The sequence below is a fragment of the Hemitrygon akajei genome, chromosome 7, assembly GCF_048418815.1.
Source record: "Hemitrygon akajei chromosome 7, sHemAka1.3, whole genome shotgun sequence".
Lineage (NCBI taxonomy): Eukaryota > Metazoa > Chordata > Chondrichthyes > Myliobatiformes > Dasyatidae > Hemitrygon > Hemitrygon akajei.
Window position 1 is genome coordinate 86,426,060 of NC_133130.1, and position 26,451 is coordinate 86,452,510.

Consider the following 26,451-nt stretch of genomic DNA (forward strand, 5'->3'; position numbering starts at 1 on the left):
CCAGCCAATAATTTCCTGATTTGTTCTTAGAGCCTTTTTTAAACATCAGAACAACTTTAGTTATCCTCCAACCATCCGGTACTTCACCTGCCACTAAGGATGATTTAAATATCTCTGCTAGTGACCTCCACAGGGTCCAAGGCAACACCTGAACACATTTGACCCACTCTATCCCATCTAGTCCTTTTCCAGTATGTGAGTCCCAGGCAATATGTGGAAAGTTAAAATCACCGACTATAGCAACCTTATGTTTCTTGCAACCGTCTGTGATCTCTCTACAAATTTGTTCCTCTAAATCCCACGGACTGTTAGGTGATCAGTAATATAGCCCCATTAACATGGCCATACCTTTCTTATTGCTCATTTTTAACCATAACACCGCGCTGGATGAGTTCTCCAGTCTATTCTGATTGACCACTGCTGTGACATTTTTCTTGCCTAGTAATGCCAGCCTTCCTCTTTTAATCCCTGTTGCTCTGTAGCAGCTAAAACAATGGAAACCCAGAATACTGAGCTGCCAGTCCTACCCCATCAGCAATCAAGTCTCACTAATGGCTGCAGTATTATAATTCCATGTGTTGATCCATGTCCTGAGCTCATCGTCTTTCCTATGATACTTCTTGCATTGAAATATATGCAGGTCAGGACATTAATCACACTATGCTCAACCTTTCGATTCCTGACTTTGTCTGAGGTCTTAAGAACTTCTGTCTCCACAACCTTTCCACTATTTTTCTGGCACTCTGATTCCCATCGCTCTGCAACTCTAGTTTAAACCATACCCCCTTCCTCTCCCCCACTCCCATCACCGTGCTGCACTAGCAAGCCTTCCTGCTGGGCTATTAGTCCTCCTCCAGATTAGTTCCAAACCATCTCTTCTGTACAGGTTTCACCTTCCCTGGAAGAGAGTTCAATGATCCAAAAATCTGCTGTCCCCCCTCCTACACCAACTCCTTCTTCACTTTCAAGTGTACCTTCCTATTTCTGGTCTCAGTGGTATGTGGCACAGGCAGCAATCCTGATATCACAATCCTGGAGGCTCTGCCCTTTAACTTAGCACCTAACTCCCTGGACTCACTATGCAGAACCTCATCACTCTTCCTATCTATGTCATGTCTACCTACATGGACCACGACCTCTGGCTGTTCACCCTCCCGCTGAGCACTAGATCTGAGTTGTCCCAGACCCTGGCATCCAGGAAGCAACATACCATCTGGGAATCTCGTAGTCAGCCACAGAACCTCCTTTCTGTTCCCCTAACTAGCGAATCCCCTATCACCTTGCTTGCCTCTTCTCCCCACTTCCCTTCTGAGTCTCAGAACCAGACTCAGGGTCAGAAACCTGACCGTTGTGACATTCCTCTGCTAGGTCACACCCTCCCACCCCTCCCAGCAGCATCCAAAGTTGTGGCCCTGTTGTTGAGGGGGGTGGCCACAGGGTTACTCTGCACTGGCTGTTTAATCCCTTTCCTCTTCCTGAATCTCACCCATTTTTCTGTGTCCTGCACCTTGGATGTAACTTCCTCTCTATATGTCCTATCTATCACCCCCTCAGCCCCCTGAATCACCCTGAGTTCATGCAGTTCCAGCTCCAACTCCTTAACACAGTGTGTTAAAAGCTGCAGCTGGATGCACTTCTCATAGGTGTGGTCATCAAGGTCGCTGGAGATCTCCCAGCCTTCCCACGTCATGCTGATGCCTAGCATCCCAGTTGTTCTAACTGAGCAAATGCAAACAAGGAAAGGCAGTAAATAGACTGTGGGAAAAGTATCTACAGTACTTGTAGCTTTTCACATTCTCTGACTGAAGCCCCAGAACCCCCACTCCAGCAACTGTCCACTTCAGCAATGCCTGCTCCGTTCCGCTTGCCCCGGCGTATTTTAATTTGTTTTTGTCCACTACATCGTGGTCACTGATTGGCCACTGCTCAAAACACCAAACTGCCACGAGTCAAAGCCTTATGTGCCCAATAGCGGGACCTGAGTGAGCTTGCCCTTCTCACTTCGGATCTCTGGTCGGCCATTGCTGAAAAAAAATCATTGAGTATGCCCACAAGAAAATGAATCTCGGGGTTATATATGGTGACATATATGTACGTGGATGATAAATTTATTTTGACATTTGAACTTTGTTGAACTTAGTGTTGAATCTGAAGGCTGCAGTGTGCCAGGTTGGAGTGTGAAGTACTGTGTCCCCATTTTAAATTGAGCTCCTTTGGAACACGGTGGGGCACTGAGACAGAGTTCAGAGTGGGTTTGAGATGAAAAAGTGATGTAGCAGACATTTGAAAGCAGCAAATCAGGCTTGTGAACTGAACACTGGTGTTCTATTAAACTAATTTATTCTGTATTTAGTCTCTCCAACACAAATATGTTTCTACATCTCTCTCAGTGTTAAGGACTTTGATGATAGAGATAAATTACACTATCTATATTGATAAATTCCAATGAAATTACTTTTGTACTGACAATACTGACATACTTTGCAACAAATCCTGATCCTATTTACGTAGATACTCCACCAAAACCCTGAAGAGATTTGAGATCAATATACTTGGTTGTTTTCTTCAAAAGTGTTAACAAATAGTTAATTCTGGCTCTAAGTAGCGTAAGCTTGATGGTTGGAATGGATTTCCTTGAGGCACATTATCTCTTCTAGCATAACTAAAAACAGCTAGTGATCATTTGTGTCATTGTTCAATGTGACCCATGGTAAATAATGAACAAGTGCTTTAATTGACACTCTTTTCTGAACGGTCCATAAGCACAGCTGTGTAGTGAGAAATCAAGCTGTTCTAGCAATGGCCAGTTGCAGTGTTACTCAAAACAGAATGACACAACCTTCTTTCTTACCAGGCTACATGAAAATAAAATCAGTTTTTTCTGAGGCCGAAGTCCGAAGCACAGATACGGTCGCAGATGGGGCAAGAAGCACAGCCTGTTGGGGCAGGAGCGGATGCCTTCCTGTGTCTTTCTTGACTCGCCTTGAGGCGCTGCATGCGCCAGTTGGCTTGGAAGTTGTTTGCTGCCTTGGAGCATAGATTGCGCCACTTGGACCGATCAGCAGCAGTGTGTTCGAGATCGCGGGGCTGGAGTTTGGCCCACTTAAGGTTTGACTTGAGGTTGTCCTTGTACCTCTTCCTTGGGCGACCTTGGGCATGGTTGCCCTGCTCCAGTTCTCCATAGAACAACTGACGTGGTATTCTGGACTCATCCATGTGGATCACACGGCCGGTCCATCTGAGCTGAGCCTTCAAAACCTTGGCTTCAATGCTTGTGGAATTGGCTTGGTCCAGGACTGTCAGGTTGGAGGCCGTATCTCTAGAAAGAATACTATAATGTTAATGTAATCAATATAAGAAACTGGGATTCAAAAATCACACACTTTTCTGGAAACATTGCAACCACACAGATGTTTAGGAGAAAACAGGTTTCTCAGAATCATGTTATGCAGTTGTATCTAATAGACTTTACCAAATAAGTGAGGATTCTGTTGATTTGAGTGTCAAAGTCTATTCACATGGTCCAATTAACCATGTGTTGTGTTAGATAACAGGATGACATGTCTGCTGTAGTTTTTTTCCCCCTACTTCCACCCATTTGTAGCAGTTTGCAGCCAATATTTATGGTACGGCTTCATTAAGTTCCATTTATCTGCCACTCATGTGTTAGAGATGTTAGTTGATTGAAAGGGACCAAAGGTTTTACCATCTTCACTGAAGATTATTGTTTGTCAGGTAAAATCAGGGGATTGAATACATTTTAAAAAGAGTAAAGGTGGGGCAGTGGATGGCATGGATATATTTCTTCAAATAGAAAAGGAAAATTTTTAAGAACAATTCACGGTATCTAGTAAAGGCAGGGATAGGAAGGGTTGTGGGAATGGAGAAGTGAGGAAGAAGGAACTAGAAGGGGAGAGAGAAAGTAATGTATTTACTTTGTATAATGCATCTCATTAAATATGCTAATTAAAATCTGAAGATGGTGAATTCAGAATAAACAAAAAAGTCTGCAATGTGCAAAGCTGACACTTCCATACATGCATCTCGGTCCGCCAAGTTTCTCCAACAGCAACACACACAAAATGCTGGAGGAACTCAGCTGGTCAGACAGTATCTATGGAAATGAATAAACAATAGACATTTTGAGTCAAGACCTTTCTTCAAGACTCTTCCTCCAACAGATTGTTTGCTGCTCCAGATTCCAGCAACTGCACTCCCTTGGAACCTGGAACATTAAAGCACCATCCAGAACCTTTGGCCTATGATGTTGGGCTAATCTTTTAACTTATTCTAAGATCAACCTAACCTTTTTCTTTCTCATATCCTTCTCCATTTTTCTATCATCCACGTGCCTATCTAAGAGTCTCTTAAATGTCTCTAATGTATGTGTCTCTACCGCCACTCCTGGCAGGACATTCCACGTGCCCATCACTTTGTGTGAGGACATTTACAGCAGCAAGTGCTTAAAGAAGTCCTAGAAGATTATCGGAGACACCAGTCACCACAACCGTAAACTGTTCCATCTGCTTCCGTCTGGCAAATGATACCACAGCATTAAAGCCAGGACCAACAGGACCAACAGGCTACAGAACAGCTCCTTTCCACATCCATTAGACTTATAAATTGACATCAACACACACAAATTGCTGGAGAAACTTAGCGGGCCAGGCAGCATCTATGGAAAAGAGTACAGTCAACGTTTCAGCCCGAAATGTTGACTGTCCTCTTTTCCATAGATGCTGCCTGGCCTGCTGAGTTCCTCCAGCATCCTGTGTGTGTTGCTTGGATTTCCAGCATCTGCAGATTTTCTCTTGTTTATAAATTCACATGTCTGTACATTGCGATGGAGTCGTAATGCAAAGATTTTTACTCCCTCATGTTGTGGGATAGATGTAAGATTTAAATACATAAATAAATAAAAAGTTACCACTGATATTCCCCTTATATTTTGTTCCAAACATTCAAAATTATTCCCTCTGTTTTAGCCATTTCTACCCTGGGAAAAGTCTTTGGCTGTCCATTTAATCTATGCCCCTTATCATCTTATACACCTCTATCAAGCCACTCATCTTCCTCTGCTCAAAAGCCTGAGCTTTCTCAACTTATCCTCATAAAACATACTCTCCAACCCACACAGCATCCTGGTAAATTTCCACTGAGGGAGGGTAACTTCCTAAAATGATATGACTAGGACTGAACACAGTCCAGTAAGTGTGACCTAGCTAGGGTCTTATAGAGCTGCAACATTACCTTGTGGCTCTTGAACTCAATCCCTCGACTAACGAAAGCCAACACACCATATTCCTTCTTAACAACCCTATTAGCTTTCACGACAGCCTTGAAGGATTTATAGGTGAGGACCCCAAATTCCCTCTGTTCCTCCACACTACTAACAATCCTGCCCTCAGCCCTGTATTCTGCCTTCCAATTTGACTTTCCAAATTGAATCACTTCACACGTTTGTGTGCAAAATATTTCACACTGAATAAAATCAGTCAGTCTATTAGCAATCTATTGGCTCTCTTAGAATAATCCCACCAAACCCATTCCCTCACTTCTTGTGAACCATTCTCTTCCGCATACCTATCATCTCCATTTGGATTCTCCAGCTACCACATATAATCAGGGTAAGTTCCAGTGACAAGGTAACTCATCAACCACTAAATCTTTAGGATGTGAGAGGAAACAAGGGCACACAGGAAAGTCTTCATGAACTTAGGAGGAGCGTGAATATCCCATACAGGCAGCACGAGAAGCCCGGACCTGGGACGCTGGAATGATGGGGCAGTACTTCTACCTGTTACACCACTCTGCCTAAGACACTGTACTGTTTCATCATAAGATCATTACCATGGCTTAATAAGCAACTATTTCTAAATGGAGGTGAAGTGAAAAAATAAAGGCCTTTTAAAACATGTTTCAACTAAAATTTTAACTGCCTGCTTGCTTTAAATATCCGACTCCCATTAGTCTAGTGGTGAGCAATTGCATGGGGAGTTGGTGGTGCTGGCTGCAATAATGTGCCAGGTGCATGAGAATAGGTCAAATTTTATTTTATTGTCAATCACACACAGGTGTTCTATGCCTGAATGTTTAGATAAATTGTTGAACTATGTGTAATTCCTTACCCTGTTAAATTACAATTTAACAGGGTAAATAATTGAAACGATTATAGAACATAGAGATCTACAGCACATGACAGGCCCTTCAGCCCACACTGTTGTGCCAACCATGTAACCTACTCTAGAAACTGCCTAGAATTTTCCTACTGCATAACCTTCTATTTTTCTTAGTTCCATGTATCTATCTAAGAGTCTCCTAAAATACCCTATTGTATCAGCCTCTTCCACTGTCACTGGCAGTGCATTCCACACATATACCACTCTCTGTGTGAAGAACTTACCTCTGACATCCCCCTTGGACCTGCTTCCAAGCACCTTAAAACTATGCCCCCTCATGTTAACCATTTCAACCCTAGGAAAAAGCCTCTGGCTATCCACACAATCAATGTCTCTCATCATCTTAAAGCATAAAGATAAACCAACAAAGAATGTCTTTTCATTATTTTGAGTAACAGTTGATGTAAAATTCACTGTTTCATTGAAATTTCATTAAAACAAGTTGTTTATATTCTTCGAAATATTTGCAGGTCACACAGGAATTTTAGATGCAGAAATACCAGATCAACAACACCTAAGGATACTTCTAGCAATGTAGCTTCAGATTTTGAGTTCAGCTTTTGTTTTGCTCACCTGGTGTAAAGGATATGAAGAAGCACTATGTTGCTTTAACATCCCATTATCACCAACAATACGGCAATTTTAAAAGAGGCCTCCTCTAGATGCCAAGGCAAAAGCCCAATTCAGAATCAGAGACAGATCATGGGTTATTATAATTTGCCAATAGTATGTCATCAGTACAGAGCAAGTCATAAAATTTACTATGGGTTACAAAAATAAATAAATGCACCAGAAGAGGAATAAAGGGTAACAAAATTGTCTCTGAAACATTGTGTGTGGGTCTTCAGGTTCCTGTATCTTCTACTCAATGGCAATAATGAGAAGAGTGCATGTCCCAGATTGTGAAGGTCCATAATGAAGGATGCTGCCTTCTTGATGCACTGCCTCTTGAAGATGTCCTCGATTGGGGGGAGGGTTAAGCTTGTGATGGAGCTGGCTAAGTCCACAAGCCTCTGCAAACTCTTTTGATCCTGCACATTGGACTTAGTTTGATAGCCCAACCTCTGGAGTACTGCCCCAGTAACATAGCACCAGAAAACAGAACTGTACTGGCTAACCATTTACCCATTTACCTATCAGTTATTTGTTAAATTGTTTTCTGGCCTGAAATGAAATGTTCTTGCATCTTCCGCACTTGTAGAACTTCTGGAAACTGTTGTTCAAACAGTTGCAACATGTTCACGTACGGACAGTGACCCTAACAAGGAAAAACATTTTGAGTCCTTGAAAGCAAATGTCATAAGCATTGATTTTTTTTTTTGAGGTGCAGAGGTTGTACAGTGTGTCCTGTTCTCACACGTTTGTCTTGACTCAGCATTCTGCCCAATTGAGGAAGGGATTAGTTCATTACAAAAGCATCAGGCAGACTGAATTCAATTTTTCTAATAAATGCAGTGAATGCTTCTTTGTTGTTGCAACAGCCAACCTACAATCAATTCAAAATTGTGCGTCTTTTCAAATGGTCCTTGATGTGAATGTTATTGCTTTGAGCAGCAACCAATTAAGCTGCATCTACAACAATGTCCCTGAAAGATCAAACAATGTAGAAGGGATGGCACAGTGGTATAACCAGTAAAGCTGTTGCTTTGCAGCTCCACATATTTCAATTCAAATCCTGCCCACTGGCATTGTCTTGTGGCGCTTGTCTGTTCTTTCTATGACTACATAGTTTTCCTCTGACTCTTCCGGATTCCTTCCATACTCCAAAGATGTGCAGTTTGGTACGTTGACTAGCTACTGTAAATTGTGCAAGGCACGCAAGTAAGTGGTAGAACCTGGACACAGTTCAAAGTTCAAAGTCGTAGTAAATTTATTATCAAAGTACAGAGTACATATGTCAAAGCATGGTGGTTGAATGCCCAAGCTGGTGCGGTCTTTCACTGATTCTATTCTGGTTATTATCCTATTGTGGATTTATTGAGAATTCCTCCAAGAAAATGAATCTTAGGGTCGTATGTGGTGACATACATGTCCTTCAATAATCAATTTACTTTGAACGTTGCACTTCAGAACTTTGTCACCAGATACAACCCTGAGATTAATTTCTTGTGGGCATACTCAAATCCAATAAACGTAACAGAATGGATGAAAGATCACTCCAACAGGGCGGACAGGCAGTGTACAAATAACAACAAACTGTGCAAATACAAAAAGATAAAAAGAAATAGTAATAATAGTAGTAGTAATAATAATAATAATAATAATAATAATAATAATAATAATAATAATAATAATAAATAATCAGTAAAAGAACATGAGATGAAGAGTCCTTGAAAGTGAGTTCATAGGTTGTGGGACAGTTCAGTGATATGGCAAATGGAGTTGAGTGAAATTATTCCCTCTGGTTCATGAGCCTGAGGAATAATAACTGTTACTGAACCTGGTGGTGTGAGTCCTGGAGCTCCTGTACCTTCTTTCTGATGGCTTCAGTGAGAAGAGAGCATGACCTAGGCGCTGGGTTCGCTGATGATACATGCTGCTTTCTTACGTCAATGCTCTCCGTAAATCAGCTAAACGGTAGGGAGGGTTTACCCGTGATGGACTGGGCCATATCTACTCCTTTTTGTAGGATTTTCCATTCAAAGGCATTGGCGTTTCCATGCCAGGCTGTGATCCAGGCACTCAATATACTGTCCACCACAAAGCTATAGGAGTTTGCCAAAGTTTTAGATGTCATGCTGAATATTCGCAAACCCATTAGGAAGTAGAGGTGCTGCTGTTTCTGGGAACGTGGGAAGAACTGAAAATAAGTGTTTAGTGTGTAAGAGTTCTTGCTGCTCGGTGCAGACTCTATGTGTCAAAGCAATTGTTTCCATTCAGGATGGCTCAGTAAAGAGTTAGACTCCAATCTCTGAATTTCCCGCGATGAGACACATTCAATTTTCTTTTTGCTCACTTGAATGATTTCATGAATGGCGTGCATTCCAAATATTCCTATTTTCAGGTTGTCACTGACATGCACCTGGAAATAAGGCAAAAAAAAAATCCCTTCGATGCATTTTGTGGGATGAAAAATTATATGTTTATTTTATGTATCTAAAAATATTGACTCAGCAATGAAATCAATATTTTAGATAACCAGTCTTTGCAGTTTGCATCAAAATTTATTCTATGATTCTTATTTTTCAAATTTCCAGTAACTGCAGTGTTTAATATCCCACAGATCCAGCTCGTTTAAAAAAAAATCCTAACTCATTTGTCCTTGTTGATCTCATCTGTTTATAAACAGAGGCAGAAAATGCTGAAAGCATTCAGCAACTGTGGAAAGAGCAGTCAATGTTTCTGAAATGTTAACTCTATTTCCTTTTCCAAAGATACTACGTGACTTGCTGAGCATCCCCAGCATTTCTGTTTTATTTTAGATTCTCAGCCTCGGCAGTTTTCCTCCCTCTGTGCACCCCTCTTCCAGAGATAACAGCCTCAATTGACAATTCTTCACCACCTGCCCTCAGCTGACACCCCCGCCTTTTGCATCATTTGCTTGTCTTGATTCCATTCAGTCACAGGCATCCTCTTTGTTTTCCCAACCTTGCCCTCTTCTCTGCAACTTCAATTATTAACTTCCAGCACTTCTCATTGACCTGAAACATTACCTCTATTTCTGCCTTCAAAGATGCTGCGTGTCCTCCTGTTTTTATTGCATAATTTGAATAACAGGGTTAGCTGTATTATCATTTTGCAGTTTGTTAGTGTTTGATGTGACAAAACTGGTTTCCATGTTTCGAATGCTAAAGACACTTCATTGTGAATTTGAATCAGGATCAGAATTTTTGAATCAGGATCAGGTTTATTATTGGTGTCTCGTGTGAAATTTGATATTTTGTGCAAGCAGTAGCATGCAAAGTCATAAAATTACTGTAAGATGCAAAATTAAATTTACTGTAAAAAAAAGGAATAGTGAGGTAGTCTTTTATTTCCATATAATTGTACCAGCTCCTATGTCTTATGTACATATTATTTACTGAAACCTCTAAAAATAGAGCAGATTTTTAGCCATGAAACTCAAAGTACATTTGATATAAATTCTGATAATATACAACACTTTTGGATCTGGAGGAAGGGAACACATTTACTGGTAAATATATGCATAGAAAACTACAGCAAGCTTCAAACGTTTAACATCTATGCAAAAGATTTGCTCATCATCTTGCTCTTAGAACTGAAGTTCAAGAAACTAACAACGTATGTTTAATCAAAGAATATTTTTGGATTGTGAATTGGAAAATAAGACCACAGAGTAATTTGATAAGTAAAGTGATTGGTTTCAAACTCTTGCAATCACGCTTAAAGCTCATTATACCCCAGCAGCCTTTGCCCTTCACAGTAACCATGCACAGTTTAAGGAATCTCTTCAACTTTTGAGCCCCTTTAAGGAATGAAATTTAGCCTCAGTGAGGAGTTTCTGAATTGGCAGCCTGATTGTTATTGCTGCAGTGTCTCCTGATGATTCAGTCAATACAAAAGCACCGTCAAATCCAAGAGTGGTGAACGTCTGCATAGATCCTGGTAATTCAAAGATCCACCAAGAGGCTCATGGCATTAAGGAATCTCGGTATTTTGTATTGATTTATGTGCTGTCATGCTGCATCCATCACTCTCATATTTGTGGTTCACAAACTTCTCTTCAAAATGTCATGGCTATTTCATCTCATCTGGAGTGATCGATACTGGATTTTGCTGCATAACTGTCACTCACCCGCAGAGCAAGTGATCTGCAGAAAAAAAAATACCCACCTCACTGCACCACGACCCCACTTCGGCCCTGAATTAAATAAAATATCAACAACTTTGGCTTAAAATTACCCACTATAATGCAGAGTATTGTAGCAGTTCGTACTTCCCAGCTCTCCTAATGTGGTCACGACCGCTCACCTCTTTATATTTCATGGAGATCCATATCGACAAAGCAGAAATGCCCTTAATTTAGTGAGGCCCTTAATTCAGCCTGCTACTGGGTAAATTTTGCCTTAGAGGAGTGGAATCCACACTTACAAAAATTGGGAATTAGAGCAGTCTCATGGATTTTTGGAGGGCTGATTCAACACTGTGCTATATGGTGCAGCTTCACTGCTCCTGACACCCAGAATCGCTCCTGATTACCAACGGGGAGTTTGTCCCTGCAACCATATGGATGATCTGTTTCTTCTTACCTCCCACCAGCATGAATCTGAATCAGAATCAGGTTTATTATCACTGGCATGTGTTGTGAAATGTGTTAACTTAGCAGCAGCAATTCAATGCAATACATATAGAAGAAAAAAATAATAAAAATTAAATAAATCAATTACAGTATACATATATTGAATAGATTAAAAATTGTGCAAAATAACTTTTAATTACAGAAATAATATATACTTAAAAAAGTGAGGTAGTGTTCAAGGGTTCAATGTCCATTTAGGAGTTAGATGGCAGAGGAGATGTTCCTGAATCACTGCCTTCAGGCTTCTGTACCTCCTACCTGATGGTAACAGTGAGAAAAGGGCATGCCCTGGATGCTGCAGGTCTTTAATAATGGACACTGCCTAAAGAGACACCACTCCCTAAAGATGTCCTGGGAACTTTGTAGGCTAGTACCAAGATGGAGCTGACTAAATTCACAACCCTCTGCAGATTCTTTCGGTCCTGTGCAGTAGCACCTCTCATACCAGACAGTGATGCAGCCTGTCAGAATGCTCTCCACGGTACATTTATAGAAATTTTTGAGTGGATTTATTGACAAACCAAATCTCTGCAAATCTTATCATTGTCTTGCTTTCTTTAAAACTGCATTGATATGTTGGGACCAGGTTAGATCCTCAGAGATCTTGACACCCAGGAACTTGCACTACTCACTCTCTCCACTTCTAATCCTTCTTTGAGGATTGGTATGTGTTCTTTTGTTTTACCCTTCCTGAAGACCACAATCAGTTCTTTCATCTTACTGACGTTGAGTGCCAGGTTGTTGTTGTGACACCACTCCACTAGTTGGCATATCTCTCTCCTGTACGCCCTCTCGTCACCATCTGAGATTCTACCAACAATGGTTGTATCATCAGCAAATTTACAGATGGAATTTGAGCTATGCCTAGCCACACAGTCATGGGTATAGAAAGAGTAGAGTAATGGGCTAAGCACACACCCCTGAGGTGCACCAATGTTGATTGTCAGTGAGGAGGAGATGTTATCACTAATCTGCACAGATTGTGGTCTTCCAGTTAGGAAGTTGAGGATCCAATTGCAAAGGCAGAAACAGAGACCCAAGTTCTGTAGCTTTTCAATCAGGAATTTGAGAATGATGCTGAACCACATTCGATGAACAGTATCCTGGCATAGGTGCTTGTGTAGGTCAATTGGCCATTATAAATTGTCGCTTGTGTGGATGCTTTAACCCATCGATTCACTTACAGTTTCACTCTGAATAATTAGTGGCTTTCATCATATGACTATGTGTTAAGATTATGCCCTGTCGGGACCCACTTGAAATAAATGCTGGGTTCATTGTGGATTCCTACACGTCTTTAAAATTCATTTGCAGGATGCAATATGGCCAGCATTTATATCCATCTCTAAATGCATCTGAGATAGTCGTGGTGAACTGCTGGTGCATGTACTATTGGGTGTGGATTTCCTGGATTTAGATCCAAAGAAGATGAGGCAATAGCAATACATTTCCAATGCAGGATGGTATTTTAAAAGACAACTTCAAGGTCAAGGCACTCCACTTGAATTAGGATTTCTTTTAAAATTTGGTGCCCAGCAGCTTCTCATCCTTTCTCAAAGCTACGCAGAAAAATATAGAGCAACCATCAGGAATCTGGCTGAACCATTGTCATTTAACAGGATTCTCAGCTCAGTTCAGTGCAAGGTTGCTTTTGGCTACTAGACATTTTGGAACCACTTTGCTTTGTCTGTTTAAATTGAAAAGAATTGTGTAATGAACATTCTATCCAATTTAACACCAATGAAAATGAAAGAATCTGTCACTCATATGTTACCGGTAATGGATAAAAATTTTCCTTTTCACTGCCTCAGTAAAGCAATATGCACAACCAAAGGCTCCGCCCACCGCATTCTCTCTTCCATTGAGCAGAAGATACAAAAGCCTGATAGCATGTACCACCAGGCTCAAGACCTCACTGTTAAATGGTTCCCTGGTACGGTAAGATGGACTCTTGACCTCATAAACTATCTCTTTCCAATTGTGCACTTTTTTGTTTACCTGCACTTTCTCTGTAGCTGTTACACTATATTCTGCATTACTACCTTTCCTTTACCTAGTTCTACCCAAATGCACTGTGTAATGATTTGATCTATATGAACAGTATGCAAGACAAAATTTTCACTGTATCACTGTACAGTTCCAATACCAATTCCAATTTCACTTGTTGACTAACATTGCACATAGGCTTATTTATTAAAGTACAAAGTGGTGTAAACATTGACGAGGTTAATGATCTTGTGGAAAGTTGGAGGTATTCTGACAGATAAGAGGACGAGGCCTACTGAACTCTTAAGAGAAGATGGGAGCTTAGTAAACCCACACTCCTCCCTAGATGTTGACCAAGCATCATTTTTGTTGAAGAGAGAATGCAATCCATAGGGAAGTAAGGGTCCAAAATATTATCATTCATGAAGACTTTGATGTCCTGAAAGGGCAAAATACAGGAACAGACAGCATTAATGACAAAGAAAATTTGTTCTGTCAATAATGCCTCTAAACCTGGCTATTTCTTGGTGTAACCACAGTAATGATAATACTCAGATGACTATTACTTATGTTATGACAAGTCAGCACGTGAAACCTGGCTGAATACACTTCATTATTTTATGGGTAAGTTATTACTATTGTTACATGTATCAAGGTACAATGAAAAGTTTGTCTTGCATACTGTTCATACAGATCAATTCATTGAACAGTGTATTGAGGTAAAACAATAACAAAATGCAGAATAAAGTGCAGCAGCTACAAAGAAAATGCTGTGCAGATTGACAATAAGATGCAAGATTGTAATGAGGTCAATAGTGAGGTTGTCCATCTTATCAATAGTCTCATAAGAGCATGGAGGAACTGTCACTGAGCCTGATGGTATGTGGTATTAGATATTTTTATCTTCTGCTTGACGGAAGGGGGAGAAGAGGAAATGTCCAGGATTGACGGGGTCTTGATTATCTTGTCCCCTTTACTGAGGCAACAAGAAGTATAAACACAGATCAAGGATAGAAGGCTGGTTTCCATGATATGTTGAGCTGTGTCTACAACTCTCTGCAGTTTCTTGCAGTCAGGGATTGAGCAGCTACCTTTCCAAGACAGGATGCATCCAAGTGGAATGCTCTTTATGGTTCACTGATAAAAACTGGTACGGGTCCAGAGGGGTATATCAAATTTCTTTAGCAACAAGAGGATTAGTGAACTTGCTTGACCATAGTATCTAGATGATTGGACAAGGATAAGCTAATGAGACGTTTACTCCTAGCACCCTGAAGCTCTTACCCCTCTCAACTTCAAATGTTCAAAGGTACAATGTAATGTCACAGAAATGTATACAATATACATCCTGAAATGCTTTTTCTTCACAAACATCCACGAAAACAGAGGAGTGCCCCAAAGAATGAACGACAGTTAAATGTTAGAACCCTGAAGTCCCCCCCCCAGCTCCCCTGCCTCCCATGTGTAAGTGGCAGCAAGCAACAATCTCACCCCCCTCCCCGCACCAGCAAAAAATGGCATTGGCACCCACCACCAAGCACTCAAGTGTGAGCAAAGCTACAGCAATGACAGGCTTGTAGTACTCCAAAGACTGTTTGTTCACCCAGTATTTGATATACCACAGGTTCTCTCTCTCCTTAATAAGGGAGAAAGAGATGTCTCCATTTCACAGTGAGAGCGGAGACATAACAAACAACTTGCTGGTTTATGATGTTAAAAGTCCGTTATGTCGCTTGTTTTGAGCTCTGTGCCTGAAGATCACAAAGATCCCGGACCTCCAGGCACACAGCAGATATCCCGACTCCCCTGACAACACACGGGTTTCCTGTTGTGACAATGACCATTGATCCACCCGCCTCCAGAGCTCTAAGATCCTAGGCTTCTGAATTCGAGCCAGACCTTTAAGCTGAGCCTTAGGCCCATTATGGAACCCTGAGAGTGGGTCCCATTCCCACAAAGAACCGAAGGCAGTGTGTAACTCCAGGTCAGGGTCTTCAAAAGAACCCCAAAAGGGAAAAATAGAGATATTACAGATGGAAATAGAGCTGTTTCCGAAGATGCAAGCAAAGGAGTCGCTGTTAGGAGCCATTAATCCTCCTAAGCTCCACCTCTACCTCAAGAACTTTCCTGAAAAATGAGCAGCTCTTTTGGTTCACTCACATTGAGGGAACAGTTGTTGTCATAACACCATTTTACTAAGCTTTCTGTCCCCTAAACTCTAATTCATTGTTATTGGAGACAGATCAATGAAAGATCAACAAGAGTGCAGAAGACAACAACCTGTGCAAAGACAAATATAAATGACCTGGGTTGTGGGGATACCTCGTGATGGGTGCTGCTTTCCTGCAACAGCATTTCAAATAGATGTGCTCAATGGTTGGGAGAGCTTTACCCATGATGTACTAGGCCGAATCCACTACTTTCTGTAGGATTTTCCCTTCAAAGGCATTGGTGTATCCACACCAGGTTATGATGCAGCCAGTCAATACATTCTCCACTACACATCTATAGAAGTTTAGCAAAGTTTTAGATGTCATGCCGAATCTCCACAAATTCTGAAGGAGGCAGAGGTTCTGCCGTGCTTTCTTCGCAATTTAATTTACGTGTCGGGCCCAGGACAGATTCTCTGAAATAATAACACTTAGGAACTTAAAGTTGCTAACCCTCTCTACCTCTGATCCTCTGATGAAGACTGGCCCATGGACCTTTGGTTCCCCTCTCCTGAAGTCTATAATCATTTCCTTGGTCTTGCTTACACTAAGTGAGAGGTTGTTGTTTTGACATCACTCAGCCAGATTTTCAGGCTCCGTCCTATATGCTGACTCATCACCACCTTTGATTCGGCCCATGACAGTGACATTATCAGAAAAATTGAATATGGCACTGGAGCTGTGCTTAACCACAGAGTCATAAGTGTAAAGTGAGTAGAGCAGGGGGCTAAGCACACAGCCTTGTGGTGCTCCTGTGCTTTTGGAGATTGTGGAGGAGATGCTGTTGACAATATGAACTGACTGGGGTCTCCAAGTGAGGAAATTGAGGATTCAATTGCACAAGGAGGTAATGAGGCCAAGATCTTGGAGATTATTGATTAATTTTGAGGGGATGATGGCATAGAATGTTGAGCTGAGGTCGATAAAGAGCATCCTGGTGTATGCATCTTTGCTGTCCGGGTGTTCCAGAGTTGAGTAAAGACCCAATGAAATAGCATCAGCTGTGGACCTGTTGCTCTTGTAGGCAAATTGGAGCAGATGTAACTCACCTCTTAGGTAGAAGTTGATATTTTTCATCACCAACCTTTTAAAACATTTTATCACTGTCAATGTAAGTGCAACTGAGTGATAATCATTAAGGCAGGTCACCATACTCTTCTTGGGCACTGGTGTAATTGAAGCTTGCTTGAAGCACATGGGTACCACACACTGCTGTAACAAGAGTTTAAAGATCTCAGTGAATACACCAGCCAAAAAACATTTGGTCATTAAGCACCATTTTAATGCCTCAGAGTCAAATGTTTATCTGATGAGTCTCCAGTACATCATCTTGAAACTTTGTCAACCTAGACGGTGATAAGGCTTCAGGAAAGCCTTAAATCTTTGCCAACAGAGTTGGTAATGAGGAAAAGAGACTGATTGCAGAAGGAAATAATGGCAACTGAGTAACCATCTCGATTTCTAATCTTTTCCAATATTTGTATAAAAAGATAAACAAATGAACAAGATTCCAAGCCCTAGGTACTTGTCAGTTTAAGAAAACATATAGTTTGTATCTCATGTGCAATACTTATTTGCAAATAAATCTGTTCAAACAACCAAAGCGACATTTTTCTCTGGTTGCTACAGGAACGGTAGTGTGTATTTTCATGTGTAGACGAGGTTTTCAGCAAAGTGATAACAGCAGTCAGAGGATGCTTTGGGTTTTGTCTATGAATCTGGAGCTGGTAACAGAACCTGACCTGCACTCATTTATTCAGTGCTACTACATCACTCATCATACAAGCCAGAACTTCTGAGGTGAATACCTATGCAAAGTACCGTTTAACTAGTTTATACCACGGGGGAAAGTGCAAAGGTTAACAGAATTGATGCAGATGCATATCATGTCCCTCCCCCCCACTCTGCCAAATAAACAGAAAATAAATTCTGGATATATAGCCACATAAATGATATTGTATTTTAATTCTATTGACGGAAGCCAAACATTCCTCATGTAGTGTGTAGTTAAGTAATTCAAATTTATGTTAATTTAAATCCATGTTAACTTATATGCATAATGAACTGTTCTACTTCTGCAAAATGCTAATTTCATAGCATTTATAACTTGGGTACATATGCCTATGACAATAAACTGTAAACTTAACCTCATCACAATTAAACAGCAACCTTACTTTGATATTCAAATAGGAAATAATTCAAGGATGCTGACTTGGTCGTTGCAATCCAGACTTGGCCATTGTTTCTCTCCAAGGGTATGTTGGTAAATACTGTTGAAGAAACAGACCCATCAACATACAGTTTGCACATACTGTCCTGCTCACCATCACTGGACATCGTGATATTGCAAATATGCTGTCCAAGGTTGATGCCTCAGTGAGAAAACTAAGAAAAGACTTGACTATACAGTATAAAGTCTCATTACTGATTAAGCAGGTCTGTGTTGTAGTCATTGTTTTAATTTAAGAAATTAGACACTATGTAAAGCATCTGCAAAAGTAATTGCTCTAATGGTGCCTCCTGACAATTATCCCTCCAATTCCAGCTCCAAACAAATCATCCCTTTTTCTCTGGTTAATCATCTTAATCCTGTCCACCTTTTCCCAGTATGTACACTGAGCAAGTCAAAGTTCAGGTTTTTGCACAATGTAAAATCAGAATCAGAATCAGGTTTATTATTACGGGCGTGTGACATGAAATTTGTTAACTTAGTAGCAGCAGTTCAATGCAATACGTAATATAGAAGAATATGTATGCACAGGTGCATTGAAAAACTTACGTGCAGCAGCTTCACATGAATACAGCGTCAAATAAACAGCATTCACAAGGAAAACAAATGTATGTTAAACAAATTTTACACAAATTCTACAAAACACACATTAGCCCTAAAAACAAGGTCAAATGTTAATGCAAGTGGCCGTAGTGTTGCTGAGCTTTTGTGATTAGTGACATCTCCTGTGCTATAGTTTCTATCAGCATAGTTGATAATCAGGACTTTTGATAAAAGAAGTTGCTTTTTTAAGCTATTCATAAATAGTACAAACAAGTTACAGAAACATAACATGGAAGAAATAAAACTGAATATAGACATATTTACTTCAATTATTACAGATTGTTTAAGCCATCACTATAGAGTGATTAAAAGCCTGCAAGATAGCATGCATCATTCTCCATTTTTCCAGATCCTTCTGCAAACACAGTCAGGAGGGAAAACTGTCAAACAGGGTTGGTTTTCTTTGTTTTTATACATGAGCTTGCTTAAGAGTTTATTATATTTGACGATTGGGCTCTCAGTAAACTTTCTGATTATAATAAGGAGCTATTTTGCAAGCAGCAGAGTTATACTATTGACTTCCTCGAACACCAATGTATTTGCACTGCGAAGGGTGCACACTTGTTCAGTGAGATTAACAAACATTGTTGAAAATGCTGAGGCCTGTTGCTAGCACAGTTGTTTATAAAACCTTTACAACTTTACAAGCTCCCATGAAAACACTGGCAGCATTCAATTATCATCACTTTTCAAGAGCCTTAGCAAAACATCTGACGCATGTGTAAATAGAGAAATTTCAAAACTGTCTTTGTTTGGTTTTGTGGGACATAAAGTTGCTTTTTGCTCAAATTTGTTCTGGGAAACTAATCATGCACTGATAAAGCCAACTGCAAATATGGGTAAGGTCCACGTCAGCATGTTAAACTTTGCTGTCTTACCGAGGGTACAGGTCTGGTGGCTAACACTGGACTCTCACCCTTCTCCGTCCATCTTGGCCTGAGAACAATGTTCAAACTCTTAGTGGCCTACAGTAGCAGGAAAGACACAGGACTCAATAGCATCCAACACGGGAGGTGCTTTGGTATCATGAACTGGATCAAAATTAAACATCAATGTTGCTGAGGAAGTTTTTGAATGCAGAACTTAATTCCCCAATCTGCTGAGAATGATATCTAAATCCAATGGCCACTTTATTAGGTACTTCCTGTACCTAATAAAGTGGCCACTGGATGTATGTTCATAGTCTCCTGCTGCCTAGCCCTTCCATTTCAAGTTTTGACACTTTGTACATTCAGCGATGCTCTTCTGAACACCACTGTTGTAACACATGGTTATTAGAGTTATCATCACCTTCCTGTCAGCTTGAACTGGTCTGGCCACTCTCCTTTTACTTCCCTCATTAACAAGATGTTTCTGCCCGCAGAACTGCCACACACTGGATTTATTTTGTTCATTGTACCATTCTCTGTAAACTCGAGAGCATGAAAATCCCAGAAGGGCATCAGTTTCTGAGATAATCAAGCCACCCGGTATGGCAGTAACAATCAATCCATGATCAGTCACTTCAGTCACGTTTCTTCTCCATTCTGATATTTGGTCTGGGTAACAACTGAACCTCTTGACCATGTCCGCGTGCTTTTATGTATTGCGTTGCTGGCACGTAATTGGCTGATTAAATATTTGCATTAACAAGCAAGTATCCAGGTGTACCTAATACATTGGCCATTCAATGTATGTTATAGAGCTGCAGAGCCATACAGCATGGAAGCAGATTGAGTTCACCGTGACTAAAAGACACCCATTTCATCTCATCCCATTTTATTCTCCCATATTGCCATTGAATACCCCCAGATTCCACTGCTCACTTGCTAATTTGCATAAAGCTGGGGATATGGAGGGAAACTGGAGCACCCAGAGGAAACCTACCCAGTGACAGGAAGACAATGCAAACTCCACAGGGACAACACAAAAGTTTAGGATTTAGCCTGGGTCACTGGACCTGCAGGGTAACAGTTCCACCAGCAGTACCACGGTGTTACAGTATAATCTTCTATCAAAACTGTGCTTTATACCTATTTCTCACCCATCTCCATTGATCATCTGGCACTTTCTGACTCCCTGGCCTCTGAGAAATTTTACTTGAAGCTGCTCCTTCGTGGTGATTTGGAACATTAAAGACACTACTTTGCAACTGTCAGTTCCTGCTGCTTTTATCCTTTCCTTCAGCTTTCTTTCTCTCCTGGTGTTTGTTGCCTCCTTTGATAACTCATTGAAATGACTAAACCTCCAGTTCAGCACTGACAGAGGCTGTTCAGTCATGAAAAGCACCAGCCACCTGGATCCATTCTGCTTTGGCACAACATCCAACACACTTTAACCTCGACTGCTGAATCAAGAATGAGACATCCGTTTGATTTACTCCTTCACCTTTTCTACTTTAAGTTAATCTCTGATTAGGGTTCAGGTCAGAGAACTTCTGAATCTCACTTCTTTGTGTTTCCTTTATAGGGACAGCATACTCACCGAACCTAATCCATTGATTAATGGAACCTATTTCCACCATCCTTTCAGGCAGTACATTCCCGAACATAGCAGTCTTTTCATTTTGTTGGGGATGTGGTCATTGCTTTTAAGGCCAGCATTTATTACTTATCCCTAATGCTGCATGAGAAAGTGGTGGGGACCCCATTTTTTGATTTGTCGCCAAAAATCTCACTTCAACTCTCGACCATTATCATAAATCTGTGTCCTCTGATCTACAACACTTGCAATCTCACTGGCTCTCCACTCGGCCTTAGATCACTTATGTCAGGCTGTTTTTCATTGAGTACAGCTCAGCGTTCAACACCATCATACCCTCAATTCTAACCAACAAGCCTTGATTCTTCATTCCCTATGGTGACCAGAATGAAGCACAGCACTCTCATTGTGACTTAATGTTGACTGGCACGAAGCAACAAAATAAATGAATGGTTTGGAATGTTGTAACATCATTCTCTTATCTTTCTTTCATTTCTACAGGCCACAATTGAGCCTGTAGGACTTCTCTAAGCTGTATTTTTGCAATCCAATTATATACTTTACCATACAGCAAGTAAATTGATGCACATCTCTCTCTTCATTCATTTTATCATCAATACAACATATTTTCTTACAATGTTTCAACTCTATGTATGTTTGCTCTTCAGGCATTGTTTCCCTAAGGTCTCAACAGGATATTATCAGGGCCCAAACCCTCAATATCTGAAGATGGCAGGCCTCTAGACTGTGGTCTTTCCTCACAGATGCTTTGTGACGGTTGAACTGAGTTTCAGCATGCTTCTCAGCATGTGCTTTTGCACCTTGGGATGTGCCAACGTCTCCTTGCATTGCAAGATCTACACGTTTCAGGCAAAGCATTTCTCATCAAGCTGATGATCTTCCAACAGTAGTTGATGTTCTGCTTGGTTTGCATTGCTGGTAAAGGCTTGGAGACCACCCTATGGTCTCAGCTTTATGTTTATGGGAACAGCTTGGAGACAGTTGTGTTATGGAGCTGTTTGGAATATCCCTCCATTCCTTACAGATCTATGAGCCCATTTAATGACTGTTAAAGACTACTCCTGCACTGGCCCTCAGCAAAGACCATTATATCCCTTCCCAGACTTTTCCGCACAATATACAGTCCACAAAGAGGTGGATGATGATCTCATTCACCTCACAGCCAGCATTTGTGCAGTGTGTAGTGGTTTTTGACATTCTGGCTGTGCAGTAAGGATCATTTGGGGAGGACATCTCTCACTGCCAGTCTGGTTATTTCTACTATTTAAAACATAAACTTCACTCATAAAATATACATGATAAAGACGTACGGGTAGGGTTAGCGTTAGTCAGTTGTGGGCATGCTGGAATTGCACCAGAATCACAGCAACACTTGCAGGCTGCACCTAGCACAGTCCTTGGATCGTGTGAGTCATCGATGAAAAATGAACATTTCATTGTATGCTTCCATGTTTCAATGTACATGTGACAACGTTTATAGATTTAAATCATATTCCGGAAACAAACATGGAACAATACGCACAGTAACAGGTGCTTTGGCCCATGACGTCTACAACGATGCCATATTAAACTAAATCTCTTTTGATTGCACGTGAACAATATCCATCCATTCCCTACATATCTATGTGTCTGCCTAATGCCTGTTAAACACCATTGCTTTCAACAATGTTTCTGGCTGTCCCAGCATCTAGCAGTCTCTGTGTATATAAAAATAATTGTCCTTTAATTTTTCCTCCTCTTATCTTAAATTAATGTTCTCTTGTACCTGATAGTTCTACCCTGAGAGAAAGATTTGGACTGTCTATCCTGTCTATGCTTCTCATAACTTTATAAACTTTTATCAGGTCTCCCCTCATCTCTGCTACTCCAGAGAAAACAACCCAAGATCATCCAACCTTTCCTTTAGAGGTCATAACTTCTAATCCAGACATACTGACAGAGTACTAGTCTTCAAATAATGACATGCAAAATGCAGTTGTGTATAAAAGTTCCCAAGATACAACTTCAGGAGAAATATTTTTGATGCTTTGGCCAATATTTAGTTCTCAAACAATATAATCGAAAACACATTCTGTATTCATCAAGATCGAGCTGTTTGTAAGCACTTGCTTTGTGCAAATTATTTGCCAGATTTTTTGCAACATAATAATGACTACACTTCAAAACTAATCTGGTTGCAAAATGTTTTGGGGTGCCTGAGGGCATGGCAGAAAGCAATGAAGAAGCGAGGTTTTAATGTGAAGAAGCGAGGTTTTAATGTGAAGTAGCTATCTCTCATTTGCTTCCATAATAGCAATGAATTCTCTGCAAACCTGATGCATTGTGGGTACTTTGCAGCACAAAATATCGTGGGAGGGTCTGCCTCTGTTTGGGTGGCACAGAGGCATGCCAGGGAATAATGGTGCCTCACGGAGGTATGGACAAAAATGGGCTACAGGAAAAGCGGAGAATGACCTCGATATGACTGGTCTGAAAGCAGCATGATCAAGAAAGGCTGAATAACCTCTTTCTATTTTATTAAATAATAATTGCAGCAGTTGCATAAAAATTTCCAAATGCATTTATAAACTGATCTTTATAAGATCATTTTTATGTGGCAGATTATCCAAAAGTACCTCAATGTCAATTAGTTTTGAAATAGAGTTGTTGGTCTTTTCTGGCGTGGATGGTTCTTCGATATTTAGCTGTTCGACGTGACTTGGCCAACTTTATTACTCACTCAGCATCAGCCTAAGCATGGATTGGTTGATCTCTGTAACACACATACAAAATACAGTAGGTCAGGCAAAAGCTATAGAGTGGAATGAACAGCTAATATTTTAGCCGAAGACATTTCATCAAGGCTGCAAAGAGTGTGGGAAGAAGCCTACCCATGTTCCCTATTCTTTGTTGTTTTTGAAACCTTGGTTTGCATAAACTGCATCTCTAAGGTAACTTCATTGACCAAATACATGACGTACAATACTGGAACTTCCTGCGGCCATGAACATTGCGATGGTAATGCATGCCCTTCGTTTGTTTTCAGCAGGTTGCAATTCACCTTCCTCTTTAAGATCATTCTCTGTCATTCTGGAGTTCAATGCTTTTTGTTCAGAATTCATGTTTTTCTTTGCCCCTCTCCTGATTGGAAAGGAATGTACGTGAAGTTCTGAAAGGTTAACATATGTACCAGTACACTGAGTTTATTTGCCAGTTTGAGCACAGGGTTATCTTTCTGAAAAGAATCAACCAGGGGGCATTGAACCTGCAGTTATCAGATACCCAAGGCCTAGATAAGCAGTAGATAAGTCATTTGCTTAATTGTCTTGGTAGCAAGAAAAGATGAATTTTGATACATATATGTTATTAATGAGAAAATCTGGAAAAAGAAGCAATAATGCAAATTCTGAGTTTCATTAATCTTTTTGATGTTGACCAGCCTTTAATAACTTTGCATACAAGACTTCTTGAATAGCAAGCAAATCATGACAATTAGATGAATGTTAAAAGGCTTGGGTTTCATACCGATCAAAATTAAACCAGCTATATTTATTTCAGATATCGTTACCCTCGGATTCCATAGGCACATTTTTTCTCTCCAAGAAACATCTAAAACTTTATTTTGAAGAGCCAAGCAGTCGATTCTGTCCTGATATTAAAGACACAAACAGCATTTGGAATTGTGCAAAGCTCTGTCTATGATATTTTTCATACCCACTCACTGACCACCCCCCCCCCCCACCCCCCCACAGCTCTCCAATTCCTGGTCTCAGGTTGTAAGAGGTGATATGGCTGCTGCAGAAAATGAGCCACAGTCTGATTACACAAACAAATCACAGGAAACTAAATAGCTAACTGAGGTGCGCAGTAAAGTAAATATATACAACCTATAAAGAAAAACAGCTTGATGACAGTCCCAAGTTTAAAGAGCTCAGCAGCTTGATTGTACACATGCAGCTTGCTAACTGTGCTGCTGAAGGACAGGTCATTTCCCCTGCCCGTTGTGGTTCTCACAGATCTATAAACCAATTAATAGAGGTCACATGAGGCCAAATTGAGAAGATTGAAATACCTATCAGTGACTCTTGCAGTGGTAGTTATTATTATTGAAAGATGTAATATTTCAGCCAAACTACAGTTATACAAAGGAACCTGTCACTTCAGTCATGAGATTCATATTTGTTTTCATGTCCAGCTGCTCACTGGAAATTAGGCCTTGAATTTCCATGTGTTGAAACTGTGATCAAAGTCCTCAGAGAGCCACAGAAGCTGGTGATGTAGAAGTCTTTAGTTATCACAACAAGCAGGCATTCCCATGGAGACACTCTTGTTAGAGACTCAAACTCAAAAGTACATCATATTTTTATATCCTTAAGATCAATGGGAACTGTAGGCAATTCCACACAATTACAATAGTTACAATGACATCATTCACTTTCATATTTTGGGTTGACAGTAGTTCTTTTCAATTGCATGTCTACAATCGGAGACACCTCTGAGTGTTCAAACACCTTTGTCACAAAGTAATTTACACAAATAGTCTAAAAGCTTCTGAAGACAGAGAGCCAGACACCCACACTTAATTTTGTTAGGGCTCTGTCTGTGTACATAAATATCCAGAGTACACAAATATTATTGATTGCCTATACCTGTGATCACATTTAATATGCTAAGTAACAACGTCTGTCTGGTCTACCAGCTTGTACTCAAGTCACAATGGTGCAAATAACTTAGCTAATGTTGCCTGGCCAATTAACACAACCCCAATGTTTGCCTGATGCATATGTAGGTCTCATGGTCACCATTTTGCAAATCATATCTCTTTACTTTACAGGCTTTTAACTTCAGTTTACTGCTTGCAATTTACAATGAGAACTGAAGACTGGTTCTTGCTTGAATTAGTATCTGCTATCATCACTTAACTCCAGAATAATCCCTAACATTATGCTTTTGCCAAAAATATGGAATAAACTGAGTGTTAAATTGGCTCCCTCATTTTCTGTGTGGGAATTTAGAGCACAGACCAGTTCTCTGCAGAAATGAGTTAGAATTTCAGTCTAGCTTAGCTCTTTCCAATACTGGATGAGGATTTAGGGCCAGGACTGGTTCTCTCCAATACTGGGTGAGGATTTAGGGCACAGACTGATTTTTTTTTCTGTATTAGTGAAGAATGTAGAGCACCACCTGTTTCTCTCTGATGCTGGCTGAAGATTTAGAGCTAAAACTGGTTCTCTGCAGTACAGCTTCTTGAGTTTGGGATTGATTTCCCAGTTAAGCTTAAAGCTTTTAGTGTTCAAGGGCCCTCAAGGAACACTTATTACTTTGCTTCCCATGATTTAATTAGTTGATTTTTCTCGTTAGCCTTTATACAAGTTATTTGTTAATCCCCATAACTGTATCCTGAGAACAATATTGCACAGGTTTCTGTGCAGCATACAGCACCCAGAAGTGACATGTCGTGACAGCCTCCAGTGCTGGGGAAGAGAGGGCAGCAGCCAGCTACTCAGGAGCAGGTGCTGGCTC

The 26,451-nt window shown here is 40.5% G+C and overlaps 1 long non-coding RNA gene across 1 annotated transcript; it reads right to left on the bottom strand.

The window, feature by feature from the left end:
- Positions 1-2,485: 2,485 nt before the first annotated feature.
- On the bottom strand, positions 2,486-23,998 carry LOC140730018 (uncharacterized). The gene is made up of 3 exons (XR_012099483.1): positions 23,820-23,998; positions 23,565-23,701; positions 2,486-3,319 (listed from the first exon to the last, which is right to left on the bottom strand). It is a non-coding gene; the product is annotated as an uncharacterized lncRNA (long non-coding RNA).
- Positions 23,999-26,451: the final 2,453 nt, after the last annotated feature.